The sequence below is a fragment of the Crinia signifera genome, chromosome 11 (genome assembly GCF_055691185.1).
Source record: "Crinia signifera chromosome 11, ASM5569118v1, whole genome shotgun sequence".
Classification (NCBI taxonomy): domain Eukaryota; kingdom Metazoa; phylum Chordata; class Amphibia; order Anura; family Myobatrachidae; genus Crinia; species Crinia signifera.
Window position 1 is genome coordinate 65,740,840 of NC_139227.1, and position 13,262 is coordinate 65,754,101.

Here is a 13,262-nt window from a genome sequence, read left to right on the forward strand (position 1 = left end):
AACATTGAGTCGCCGCCCCCGCCTGCCCTTGGACTGTGGTACACATCCATCCGCTAGCGCCCCCACAGAGGAGAAAGGATTTATCATCCTCCCCCTGGTGCCGCCGTCTGACCCAGGAGTTACTCAGTGGCTGCTGGGTTTGAAGTGAAAGCGGGATGGACGCCAGTAGGCAAAGGAACTGCATTCACTCAGACCTGCCTAGCGTTTCTATGGGCATCCCCACCATTTTTGTGGGCACGGCCTTGGAAAGCTGACGGAACACCCAGACCTGCACCCTGCCTGTCCTGCACATGCACATTACTGACAATGAGGATGTGGAGTCGAGCCATCATCGGAAGAGGGGACGAATTCGGACCTGTGCTTGCAGTGCAGTGACTGGCTTGTAACCCACAAATGCTCCAATGCTTTATATTTACACTGCAATTTGTGAATTCATGTGTTTCATCTGCACCCCCAGCCCCCCTGCTGTGCAACATGGTTTTGCTATATTCCCAACTCAGAATCAGGCCCTAAAGCTGGGTACACACTAAATGATTTGTCACACAATCTCGCAGATCGGGAAATTTACTAAGCTGTGTATTTTACTTCATGTTATGTTGCTTTGGGCAACCAATCAGAATCTACTTTTTATTTATTTAGCACCCTAGATAGTAGGTAGAATCTGATTGGTTGCCCATAGCAACATCACATGTTAAGAAGAATACACATCTTAGTAAGTTCCCCCATATTGTCTAGTGCAGGCATGTCCAACCTGCGGCCAGCATGGCAAGGCATGCTGGGATGTGTAGTTTCACAACATCTGGAGGGACGCAGGTTGGACATGTCTGGTCTAGTGTGTAGCCAGGAAATGCGCACAGCAGAGGGTTGCTAGCAACATCCCCCATAGTCCTCGCAGCAGGGCAGCAATTACATTCTACTGAATGCAGCATATCACCTTGTTTCCCCCCTTCCCTTTCTGTCACTGCAGAGATGTTGGGCTTGGTATACATTGCTATGTGTGTACCCAGATTAGGACACAAGATAAAAGATAGATTTTGCTTAGTTTTTAGAGCTGGCCATAGCACATGATGTATGTAGTTTGGCACGCGGTGCATAGATGTCTGGTTTACTCTCAGAGATAATGATTATATATGCGTGTGGTTGATATCAGACGTAGCGTTACTGTTATAAAACGATATTCCCAGACGTTCACAATGCCTACAGATCCCAAGGGTGAGTATTAGGGTTAGGCTTTAGGAAGGGGATAGTAGGGTTTGGCTGCCAAAGAGGATGTTTAGGGCTAGGTTGCCAATGTGCATGACTAGTGTTAGGCTACAGAAGCGTACAACTAGCGTTAGGCTGCTAAAGTGTATGACTATCGTTAGGCTGCTGGAGGGGAGGGTTATGCTGCCAAAGCGTACAACTAGCATTATGCTGCCAAAGCGTACAACTAGCATTAGGCTGCCGAAGTGTACAACTAGCGTTAGGCTGCTGGAGGGGAGGGTTATGCTGCCGACGCGTACAACTAGCATTAGGCTGCCGAAGTGTACGACTAGCGTTAGGCTGCCGAAGCGTACGACTAGCGTTAGGCTGCTGGAGGGGAGGGTTATGCTGCCGACGAGTACGACTAGCATTAGGCTGCTGGAGGGGAGGGTTATGCTGCCGAGGCGTACAACTAGCATTAGGCTGCCGAAGCGTACAACTAGCGTTAGGCTGCCGAAGCGTACAACTAGCGTTATGCTGCCGAAGCGTACAACTAGCGTTATGCTGCCGAAGCGTACGACTAGCGTTATGCTGCCGACGCGTACGACTAGCGTTAGGCTGCCGAAGCGTACGACTAGCGTTAGGCTGCCGAAGCGTACGACTAGCGTTAGGCTGCCGAAGCGTACGACTAGCGTTAGGCTGCCGAAGCGTACGACTAGCGTTAGGCTGCCGAAGCGTACGACTAGCGTTAGGCTGCCGAAGCGTACGACTAGCGTTAGGCTGCCGAAGCGTACGACTAGCGTTAGGCTGCCGAAGCGTACGACTAGCGTAAGGCTGCCGACGCGTACGACTAGCGTTAGGCTGCCGACGCGTACGACTAGCGTTAGGCTGCCGAAGCGTACGACTAGCGTTAGGCTGCCGAAGCGTACGACTAGCGTTAGGCTGCCAATGGGTATGACTAGAAGTAAGCTGCAGAAGTTAGGCTGCTAAAGCGTATGATTAACATCAGGATGCTTTATTGCACGACTAGCGTTAGGCTGCCGATGTGTATGTTCATATTGATAAAGACTATGAAAGTTACCAAGTTATATTGGGGCAGATGTATCAACCAGCGTTAAGTGCAAAAATGCACTTAACGCTGGTTAACTGGGGGGGATTACGTCTATCCCTAATGTATTACTAGCGCACCTAACGTGCGCTAGTGACAGCCCGCCGAGTTACGCTCGGCGGGGCTGTCCCTGCAATCCCCCCCAGGGATTAGCGGCCGGGGCGATGTATTAACAGCCTTGAAGGCGTTAATTTGCCCCGGCCGCTTCGCCAGCTCAGGGCTAGCGTTGTCCTATCCCCCACTGTGGGGACAACGCTAGCCCTGCTTCTGGCTAGGGCTGCGCTGGAGATCTTGCGTTTTTTGCGAGATCTCGCGCATGCCCAGTAAGCCGGGCAGGGGGGGCGACGGCGAGTGCGCGGGGCGGCGAGGGAGCCGATAAGGAGAGCCGTTAACGCTGGGGATAACGGCTCTCCTTATCGGCATGGGGGATGTTAATACATCTCCCCAGTAACGTGTGCCCGCTTCTCCTCGTTATGCAGGAGAAGCGGGACGTTATCTCTGAAGCGCAAAGTGGGGGGGTTAGTACATCTGCCCCATTTTCTGCTACTTAACTCTCACTAGTCCCAATTTATAAGTGTTTGGCCGAGGGACTTAATATGTGCCTCATTTCCATGCAGGAACACTAAGGTATGCGGTTGGACAATTTCTAGGTTTTAACACATTCCTCACATTATCTGCCTTCGGAAGCTTGCAGACTTATTTGCCTTGCCCCTGCCATTTCTGTGTGGTGCATTTAAGAGAATAGGATTTTTTTGGTGTATGCTACTACACTACATTTTTAGACTAGAAAATAAAGATTGGAACTTTTGTACAGATACAGTGTGAATCTCAGGCCATACAAAGTGCTTTGCTGGTGTCTACATTGTATAAATACCAAGGAAGGTGGCATTTCATAGGCCTAGAGATGCAGTTAGCCTTTCATAGCCCGCTCTGCAGCACAGTCAGAAAGCCAGCACTCGAGTTATTTTTAAACTGATGGAAAAAAAAGTACTAGAATGTGTTATTTTAACAACATGTCCATGTCAGGAATGTGAGTTTAGACTAGAGATGGAATCAGTCAAAGCAAGAGGATGAAAAAGAACTGTTCAGAGTATAACTTACATTATTACACTTACTATACTTTTCCGTTCCCAGGACTGGATCACAGCAGCAAACACCAGTGGCTCAATCCCCCCTACATGCTACAGACATGTGTGGTAGCCCCCCCCAAAGCTAAGAGAGGTTCATTTCACTAGCTCAGTCTCCACATTCATTCCTGGGCAGAGGAATGGGAAAATCCTGTTCACTGCCATTTTTCAGTTGTAGCAGGAAAATTATGACCAGCAGAGTAAACATTTTCTGTGTTGTCGCTTCCCACCTCCTCGTGGCAGCATAGGCCAATGGCACCTAAAAAAGCTTTCCCAAAGTAAAAAGGCATGCGTTTCTTAGACAAGGTATTTACAGTTACCTATATAGCGCAGCATGTTCCGTTGCGCTTTACTGGACAAAGCTATTAACAAGCAGCATGCAGTTTAGCAGGCAGAAATAAACATCTCCCACCTATTGTTGTAACATCACCCACCTATTGTTGTAACATCACCCACCTATTGTAGTAACATCACCCACCTATTGTTGTAACATCACCCACCTATTGAGTGATAAAGGCATGGAAGAGATCTATACTTGGGCCCTTATTCTGGTTAACTCACAAGGTTGTGAAATTCGAGGTCCGCCCGCCACAAGCACACCTGTCCCCACCGAATCCCCGCAGGCATGCGAATGGATGATTTGCATAATCATCCATTCGCAGCCTTGGTTGTGGGGGAGAAATCATTTGATGGTCGGTGACCATGGAAGGCGTTCTTCAGCGCTCTCAGATCAGAGACACCTCTATGTTGTCTCAGACCTGCGGGCGCCCTGTACGAGGATAGGTGATCTGCTGATGTCAACTGCTCGCCACCACATCACCGGGCAATTTGCATGGGAATGCCCATGAAACGCTGCGCGTTCCCATATGTAACTTGCCTTGCACGCCGCCCTCCCCCACCCCCCTGCCAGGACTGTGTGCGATCGCTGTGGGCCTAATGTATGTCAACCTTTTTCTGTGTCGACCTAGTCACTGTCTATCAACCTAGTGACTATCGACATAGACACTGTCTATTATCTATACCGTAACCTTCCAATTTATGAAGGAGGATATGTATGCTATAGAACAGGAGCCCTAAACATAGAATTTGATGGCAGATAAGAACCACTATCCCCTGCGAGGGGACGCAGAATACATGTAAAGTAGTCCACGTCCGCTCGCCACGCTTCAGGCTCAGTGGCTAGCTGCGCTCGCCACACTATATAAAATCAACTCCACGCCGACGTGGATAGTGGGGGTATCAAAAGGTCGGAGGATGCGTACCGCCGCCCCTCGCGGGCTTGCTGCGCTTGCCACGCTTCGGGTTGGCGTCAATAGTGGGGTGGCGTTAACAATGGGGGGCCATTTCACCCATGAGGGGAGGTTAGCAATTAAAATTGGGGTTTTGGGGCCTTTTTACATTGATTCCAATGTAAAAATCTCGTCGATTGCATCATCTCATGCATCTTATGCTGCACAAACACATAAGATGCATGAGATGCTTGAGATATCAGCCCCACACATACAATCTAGATCGTGGGCGCCGTGCTAGGAAAGCAGTACCTCACTGACAATTGACTGCATTAGTAGCTAACATTAGGACAGGTGGAGAATGGTACTACTTGTGTCATATTCCAGCTGGTAGCAGTTGTTTTGAAGGCAAAGGGGTTTATTGCTCACAGTCTTAAACAACACCATTCTGCCTCTCCTTCGGGGATGCAATGTTCCTCACAGCCCAGCAATAGCTTCTTTCTCCTCAGGGGTAAGGCACTGAGGGTTGATATACCTCACTGCTGCAGCCAACACTTCAATTCTGAATTACATAGAGCAGGGGTTCCCAATTTTTTTCGAATCACGGCACCCTAGAGTATCAGAATTTGTCCACGGCACCCCTAGGCCCCCAAAAATATATATAAAATTAAGTAGATTGTGTTTGTATGTGCTTCTTAGGTTCAGTTATGTGGTAAAAGGCATTATTTGCTTCTGATTGTACACATTTTATGATTGGCAGCCACCAGCACTGGTTTTAGCCATAAATAATTGATCATAAATAATTTGAATTGGTCCTGGACCACTAACCCGTGGCACCCCTGCAAGTGTCCCGAGGCACCCCAGGGAGCCACGGCACACAGTTTGGGAACCACTGACATAGAGGATTAACTGATCTAACATGCAGTGGCGTAAGTTCGTTCCAGTTGCCCGGAGGCAAGATATATATTGCCCCCCCCCCCCCGCCCCCACACACACACACACATATATATATATATACGGGATGCAGTCAAAATCCTGACGGTCAAAATACCGACAGCAATTGACAGACAGTCAAAATCCCGACATGGTCAAAATCCCGACATTTAAAATCCCGACATGGTCAAAATACCGACAAGATCAAAATACCGACATTTAAAATCCCGACAAGTTCAAAATACCGACATATAGAATGTAGACAGGTGAAAAAGTCAACATGACTTTCGGGCGACAGGTCGCGAGGTCGACATGGGTTTTTCACTGTTTCTTGACCCGACATGTGCTGACAGGCGGTATTTCATGCCCTACCATCCACTAGGGCGTGGTGGGAGAATAAAATAGTGTGCCGAGCGTAGCGAGGCACCGTGCCCGAAGCATTGCGAGCGCAGCGAGCTATGCGAGGGGCTGCGGTTGACTTCCAACTGTGTCCATGTCGACTGTGTCGACATTCAGGTAAAAAAACTGTGAAAAGCCCATATCGACCTCGCGAGCTGTCGCCCGAAAGTCATGTTGACTTTTTCACCTGTCTACATTCTATATGTCGGTATTTTGAACTTGTCGGGATTTTAAATGTCGGTATTTTGACCTTGTCGGTATTTTGACCATGTCGGGATTTTAAATGTCGGGATTTTGACCATGTCGGGATTTTGACTTTCTGTCAATTGCTGTCGGTATTATGACCTTCGGGATTTTGACCGTCGGGATTTCATACCGAATCCATATATACAACCCTATATATCCTTATATAAAATATACATTTCTGTTCAGATCGATAGATAGATAACACATATATATTTCAGAACTCAGCCACAGAAGCAATATCATTGGCTTTTAAATAACTGATTTAAACTGGCAGTGGTGGAGAGGTGCCCCCTTGGGAGCAGGAGCCCGGCGACAGATGATTCCATTGCCTCCCAGAGTTCTGCCTCTGCTATCATGTACAAAAGTGTTCACAAATAAAACACTTGTAGCCATGGAGGCATTACTTTTCAATCCAGCTACATATATATTCCTTTATACTGGGGGTGAACTGCAAGTTCAGCTCACAGATGATCCCCAATAGAGATAGAAAAACTTATATGGTGAAGTACAGTTTTTTTTAATAGAGTAAAAACATACAATTAATATGACAACTTAAAAGTATATGTAAACCACACAATGCTGAAAGGTTACTGAAGGCAGTGACCAGATAAATATCATTACTGGCTTAAGTGACAAATCGACAGTTCAGAAGAGCATGATTAAGTGCAAATCCCGGGTTATCACACTGCTCCAGGCTCTTGGTGTTGGTAACCGGCAGTGGTATCTGTTCATCTGGTATGACATGCTTCAGTCTTGGGGACTGAGGGACACAATGCCAGATGAACAGCTACAATTGCCGCTTACCTACATGCTCGCCGAAGGGGGTCACATGCTCATTCCAGGTATGAAATGCTCTTTGCCTGGGGTTACATGCTTGTTGCTCAGGGGTTGCATGCTCCTTGCCTGTGTTTTTTTGCTAGTTGCCAGGTTTTTTTTTTGCTCATTGCCAAGGGGAGTTACATATTCCCTGCCAGGGTGGTTACATGCTTGTTGCTCGGGTGGTCTCTTGCTCATTGCCAGGGGGCTTACACGCTTTTTGCCAGGAGGCTGCAGGCTCACAGCATGCCAAAGCTCCCAGAAAACTTCCGGGTAGTGCTGTATGTGCTGCTCTCCCCTGACAGACACTACAGGTCTGGTTGGACCTCTAACGTCTGTCTCTTTTAAGAAGAAGGTGGCCATTTTGGGAGGGCGCAGGATCTCTGAGACTCTGCGACCCTGATACATATAAAATGCACCTTGCAAATGATGCCCCACAGTAAGGCTTCTGCATCTTCTCCTGGCAGCAACAGTGTTCCCCCCTCTAGTGCAAACCACACGTAAACTCCCTGAAGTTCCACTTACACATGACCCCCTGTAATGATGCTTCCACACATAATGCCCCCTCAAGTGCTGCCTTAAAACATAATGCTGCCTAAACACATAATGTCCCCTCAAGTGCTGCCTAAACACATACTGCCCCCTCAAGTGCTGCCTAAACACATAATGCTCCCTGAAGGGCGTTCTCCTCTAAGGTGGTGGCCATTTTTGGAGAGTCGCAGGGTCTCTGCATGCCAACAGAGACCCTGCAACCCTGTACACCATTTCCTAAACCTGTCCTCTGCTGACCCTTGGCACAATAAAGGAGAGGAGGGCCGGCAGATCTCCCTCTCTCCTCCCTGGCTCCTGGAGCTTGCACACAATGTGAGCCTCCCTCCCTACACCCCTGCTTCTATCTAGGGTTACCACCTCATCCCTTTAACACATATTAATTACACAGGTTCTGTGGCTGGCTGACTTCAAGACTCCATTTCACCTGATTTTAAACTGCCACACTTCAAGACTCCATTTCACCTGGTTTTAAACTGCCTCAGACCCTGTATAATAAATATGTGTCCAGAATTAAAGGGATGAGGTGGTAACCCTACTTCTATCACATATTTGAATTTGGTGCCTATATAAGTGTTAAACCCTTCAATGCTGCAGCTGCCATTAACCACGTGGGGGAAATCAGTGTGAATTTTTTATTCAGGTTGAGACCCCATCATTACTATTACTATTAGCACTGACTTCCATAATATACTGCATAGGACCACAGCAGTAGTTAGAAACACCCAGTAGATGGCAATGTAGAGTCCACAGTGAGGTACTAGCAGTGATTTTGTTTCCCTGGTAACTAGAAGCTCAGCAGACCACATAATATAATTGATTAGAGCCACCCAAAGAGTAGAAAGCAGCATTTCTGCAAAGCTTCATTGTTCTTGTTATTTTAAATATCCTTTCAGTTGTAAACACAGTGTGTAGGACCATCTTCACCTTTACAGTTATGCTCAGCATATTATTGTTACTATGACACTGGTAAATCAATTGCACTGAATCTATTTCTGCACAAAATAATAACCAAATAGCATCTAATCCCTACCCTCAAGTGGTATCAATGCACTCTCAAAAGAAAGGCTCAATTCCTAGCCCTGGAACACGAACCATGGCTTTAGCAGACCAAACATTCTTCTAATCTGTAAATAAAACAAAGAAACTTTTAGAAATATCGGATATCCTCAGTTCGTATAATATTAATTCTAGATCAGCCATAATGTGAATAGTTTGGGAATGCTGATAGTGTAGCTATAGGGGCCCATCATTTATGGTGGTAGGCCATTGTAACATATCGGCTACAGACTGCACTGGTGGCGGGGCAGTGCGGTCAGAGGGTCGGCCGGGGGTCAGCACTAACCACACATGCGCAGACCCCTGGCACAGCAGTACGCAGGGATGAGCTACTTTCAGAACCTCTGTCTGCAGGTTGATACATTCACCCATAAGGTCTGCCTATTTCAGTGTGATCCATTCCTGGGCAGTAAATGCTGCCAAGTTCGCATTGCATATGCAATGCAGTGATAAATGGCCCCATAGAGAAGGGAGGTCTCTCTGCTCCATGTTAGCCAGAGCTAGCAATAAATGTATTTGTATTTTATGGTGTACTCATTGCTGTAGGAATAAATGCTCGTGAGAACAAAATCGAACAAAGCTGTTTTGGCAAATAATCTGTTTCTGCAACAGGTAGTTTAAAGTCTGATGGTTCTGTGGTTGGAGAAACTAACTTTTCCTCGTGAAACCAGGATATTATTGTATAGTGTTATTGAAGTAAACCCAGTTCTAGCACAACCAACCCAAGGACTGTAACCTGGCCAAAGACAAATTCATTGATTAGTGTCTGAACAGTGTATGTCTAAATAGTTAGACCATGGCTAGTGATAACATTATTATTATTTTTTAAGGTTTTTGTTCCAGGGTTAAACCAGACTGTGACCACAGACACTAAAGTGACGTACCCTCCAAGATGACCCATTGCATTCGGTACACAATGCTCTGCTCCTGGACTTCCCTGGTAATGTATGATTGCCAGCACCTGTGTGGAACTAGGTAATTGACGAGAAGGGTGTTTCAACACAGGTGAGGACAATCATACATTACCAGGGATGTCCAGAAACAGAGCATTGTGTACCGAATGCAATGGGTCATCTTGGATGGTATAAAGTGAGACAGCTTGTAGGCTCCTCCCAACATGACCCTCTCCAGGAGAGACACAATGCTCTGTTCCTCGTTCCTCTTAATGTAGGATAGCCATCACCTGTGTTGAAGCACCTTTCTCATAAATTAACCTGTTCAACACAGGTGATGGCAATCATTCATTAAAAGGGAAGTCCAGGAACAGAGCAATGTGTCCCTCCTGGAGAGGGTCATGTTGGGAGGTATGAAACACCAAGGGTACTATGTAATGAGTCCAAGTTTGCAAGAGGATTGGGATGTTGACTAGTATGACTGTATTTTTAAAGGGCAATCATCTCCACACGGCCAGGAAGCTGTGCTACACACAGCAGTTTACAATGGTGGGGATGGCCACAGCCTAGCAGCCGTCCCTTCCAGTGGTTTAATCCGGCTGCAACCGGGCGGCCGGGCCATGGCCGTACCGTGTGAATGGACACAATTGTGTTCATTATTAACTACGGTGTGCGGCACGGCTTTTCACCGTGCAGGGTTTCGCTGCCCGGCGGGAGCCGGAGAGTGTGAAATAGCCCTAAGGGTCCGGGTTTAATGGGATAGTATGGTAAATGTACTTGTATAGTTCTGCATCTGCAGAAATTTGATTTACTGGGAACAAGGATCAGCGAAAAGTCATTGATTGCTGGGAGTGCTTACTAGCCAATTCAGACAATTTAAAAAAGTGTGGGAATACATCTATATCATACCCACCAACATGACCCATAGCATTCGGTACACAATGCTCTGTTCCTGGATGTCCCTGGTAATGTATGATTGTCATCACCTTTGTTGAAACACCCTTCTCGTCAATTACCTAGTTCCACACAGGTGCTGGCAATCATACATTAAGAGGGAAGTCCAGGAGCAGAACATTGTGTACCAAATGCAATGGGTCATGTTGGAGGGCATGCTATAGCAGGGGTATTCAACTCCAGTGCTTATCAGGTCATGTTTTTAAGATTTCTTTAATCATGCACATGTGAGTTAATCTTTTGCTTGGTTAGTAATTAGATTACCTTTTTCACAGATAAATATACTGAAAACATGATCTGTTTGAGGTAGTGGAGCATTGGAACTGAAAATCCCTGATGTACAGTTATGACAGAAAGAATAAACAAAAGAAAGGAGGATGTGAGAGGGGAAGCGGAACTTATCTAGAGTTTTCAAAAATTCCTGTCCTGTGTCTGATAGGAAAAAACTACTGTGCAGTCACTTCCATGCACTTCTGTAATACCCCTTTCAGACATATGCAAAAATCCAGGGATTTTTCATGTGCACGCGCGTAATACCGTGACTAACATGTGTCTGAATGGCTCTACCTGGGATTTTACTCGACTAAAACCCCAGGTCCTTCACACCAGCCATGGACCTGGGATTTTTAAAAACACTGGATTGTACCAGGTTTAAAATCCCGGGTTGGATGTCTGAAAGGGGTATTACAGGGGTGTGGTACAGTATAGCAGCTAGACAATGTCTAGGTCAACACAAACAAAAGGTTGACACATTAATAGGTCAGCACAAGTTGTGTTGACACCTGAGCCGGTGGGCCCCCAATTAGTGTACCACGTCACCTTGTTTCAGAACACTTAACCTTTCCCAATCGGTCGTGCACGTGTATGACATATGAAACAATTGTAAAAATCCCACAAAACTCATGTCAACCTTTATATATGCCGACATGGCCTGTTTGTCATGACTGTATACTTTTTTACCAACTTTCTTACTCTCTGAATGCAGAACTGTAGTGCCAGAGGCCTCTGCTGTAGGGAGCATGGCCTAGCAGCGATGTGACCCCGTTTCTGTTATTTTAGGGGCGTGCCCTGTGCAGCCTGGAATCCCCCGGCTCTCCTCCCTGCACGACATCCATTTAGTGATCGCCAGCTGCTCTGCTGAGAAGTGCAGTGGTGATCACCGGCTCCCCCAAACTGCCCCACTTCTCATGGGACTTTGGGCCTTATTCAGATCTGAGCTCAGTACCAATTTGTTTGGAAAATGGGCAAAACCATGTGCACTGCAGGTGGGGCAGATGTAACATGTATATAGAGAGTTAAATTTGGTTGTGGTGTGTTGAAACTGAAATCTAAATTGCAGTGTAAAAAAATGCAAAACAAAATAACTCACACAAATCTTATGCCCCTTTCCCACGTCAGCTAAAAAACGGTAAATTGACGATTTTCAGCGCAATTTACCGTTTTAAGGCTGCAGTGGGAAAGTGACAGAGTTGAAATACCTTTTAAAGTTAAATGGTATTTCAACCCGTTTTTAAAGCAGAGTCCTACATGTTAAAATCATAGGCGAATCTAGAATTATGGTAATGGGTGGTCCCAGATGTAGACATAATAGTAGGGGAACCTTTGCGCGGCGTAGCCGCGCGGCAAAAAGGGGCGTGGCCTTATGGGAAGGAGGCGTGGCATCACAAAAAGGGGTGTGGTATTACACTTTAGACCATACCCAGTAATGCCCATTACACATTTTAGCAAACTCAGTAATACCCATTACACATAAAGCCACACGCCGTAATGCCAATTACACATAAGGCCACACACCATAATGCCCATTACACATTGTGCCACACATCATGATGCCCATTACAAACATATCAAACTGTAATGCCCATTACATATTTGCCACATAAGTGCTGCTTACCTACGTGCTCATTGCTAGGGGGTTCTTGCTTGATGGCACCATAGTACCCATTACACATGATGCCGCACACCATAGTACCCATTACACATGATGCCGCACACCATAGTACCCATTACACATGATGCCGAACACCATAGTACCCATTACACATGATGCCTTACACCATAGTACCCATTACACATGATGCCGCACACCATAGTACCCATTACACATGATGCCGCACATGATTAAAGGGGGGGCGGGCTGAGGTGAAAGCGTGGAGAAGAATTGGAGCGGAAGCTGCAGGGGTGACAGTCATTGACAGCTGGGCAGAGAGCAGGGGGCTGCCCGGCTGTATTCAGAGCACTGCAGGTCACGGCTGTTTGAAATAATACCCCTTTCACAATAGAAAATGCAGGGATTTTTCTGGGAATATGGTCCCAGGATCATGCAGGGACATTCCCAGGCTGACCCCTTATACACCAGCCTAGTCCCTGCATTTTCTGGTATGAGGGGGAGAGACAACCACTCCCCTCTTCCTACCCCCCTTTAACCAGCCAGCTATATCTTCGGAACCAACTGACCCATTTACATGAGACCAGTATCATATTGAAGAACTTTTGAGTTGGCTTTGAATGATTTTGGTCCCGTGAAACTGGGCTGTTTGGTTCCAGAGAAATCTGCCCCCAAAAAACATAAATAGTCATGAAATTACATTTAAGAAAATATCCCTGGAACCAATTAACCCATATGGATCCAGCCTGGTAACAGATTGAAGGCCCAGCGATTTGGGTCCGACTGAGATCAACCTCGAGCTTCAGTGATGCCGAAGGGGGAAATGGCAGCCATTGAACTGGGTGGGGGTCGGAATTAGTGGGTCCCATGTTATTCTAT

General features: G+C 46.7%; 1 protein-coding gene across 6 annotated transcripts in view; it reads left to right on the forward strand.

Moving 5' to 3' along the window:
- Positions 1 to 13,262, forward strand: part of MUS81 (MUS81 structure-specific endonuclease subunit) — a 123,505-nt gene that overhangs the window by 52,395 nt on the left and 57,848 nt on the right. The window contains exon 1 of one of the 6 annotated variants that reach the window (XM_083164783.1): positions 9,921 to 9,952. The exons of the other annotated variants lie outside the window; for them this stretch is intronic. The gene's annotated coding sequence lies outside the window, so the exon portion shown is untranslated. Of the gene's footprint in view, positions 1 to 9,920; positions 9,953 to 13,262 lie in introns of those variants that run through there. 6 annotated transcript variants of the gene reach the window in all.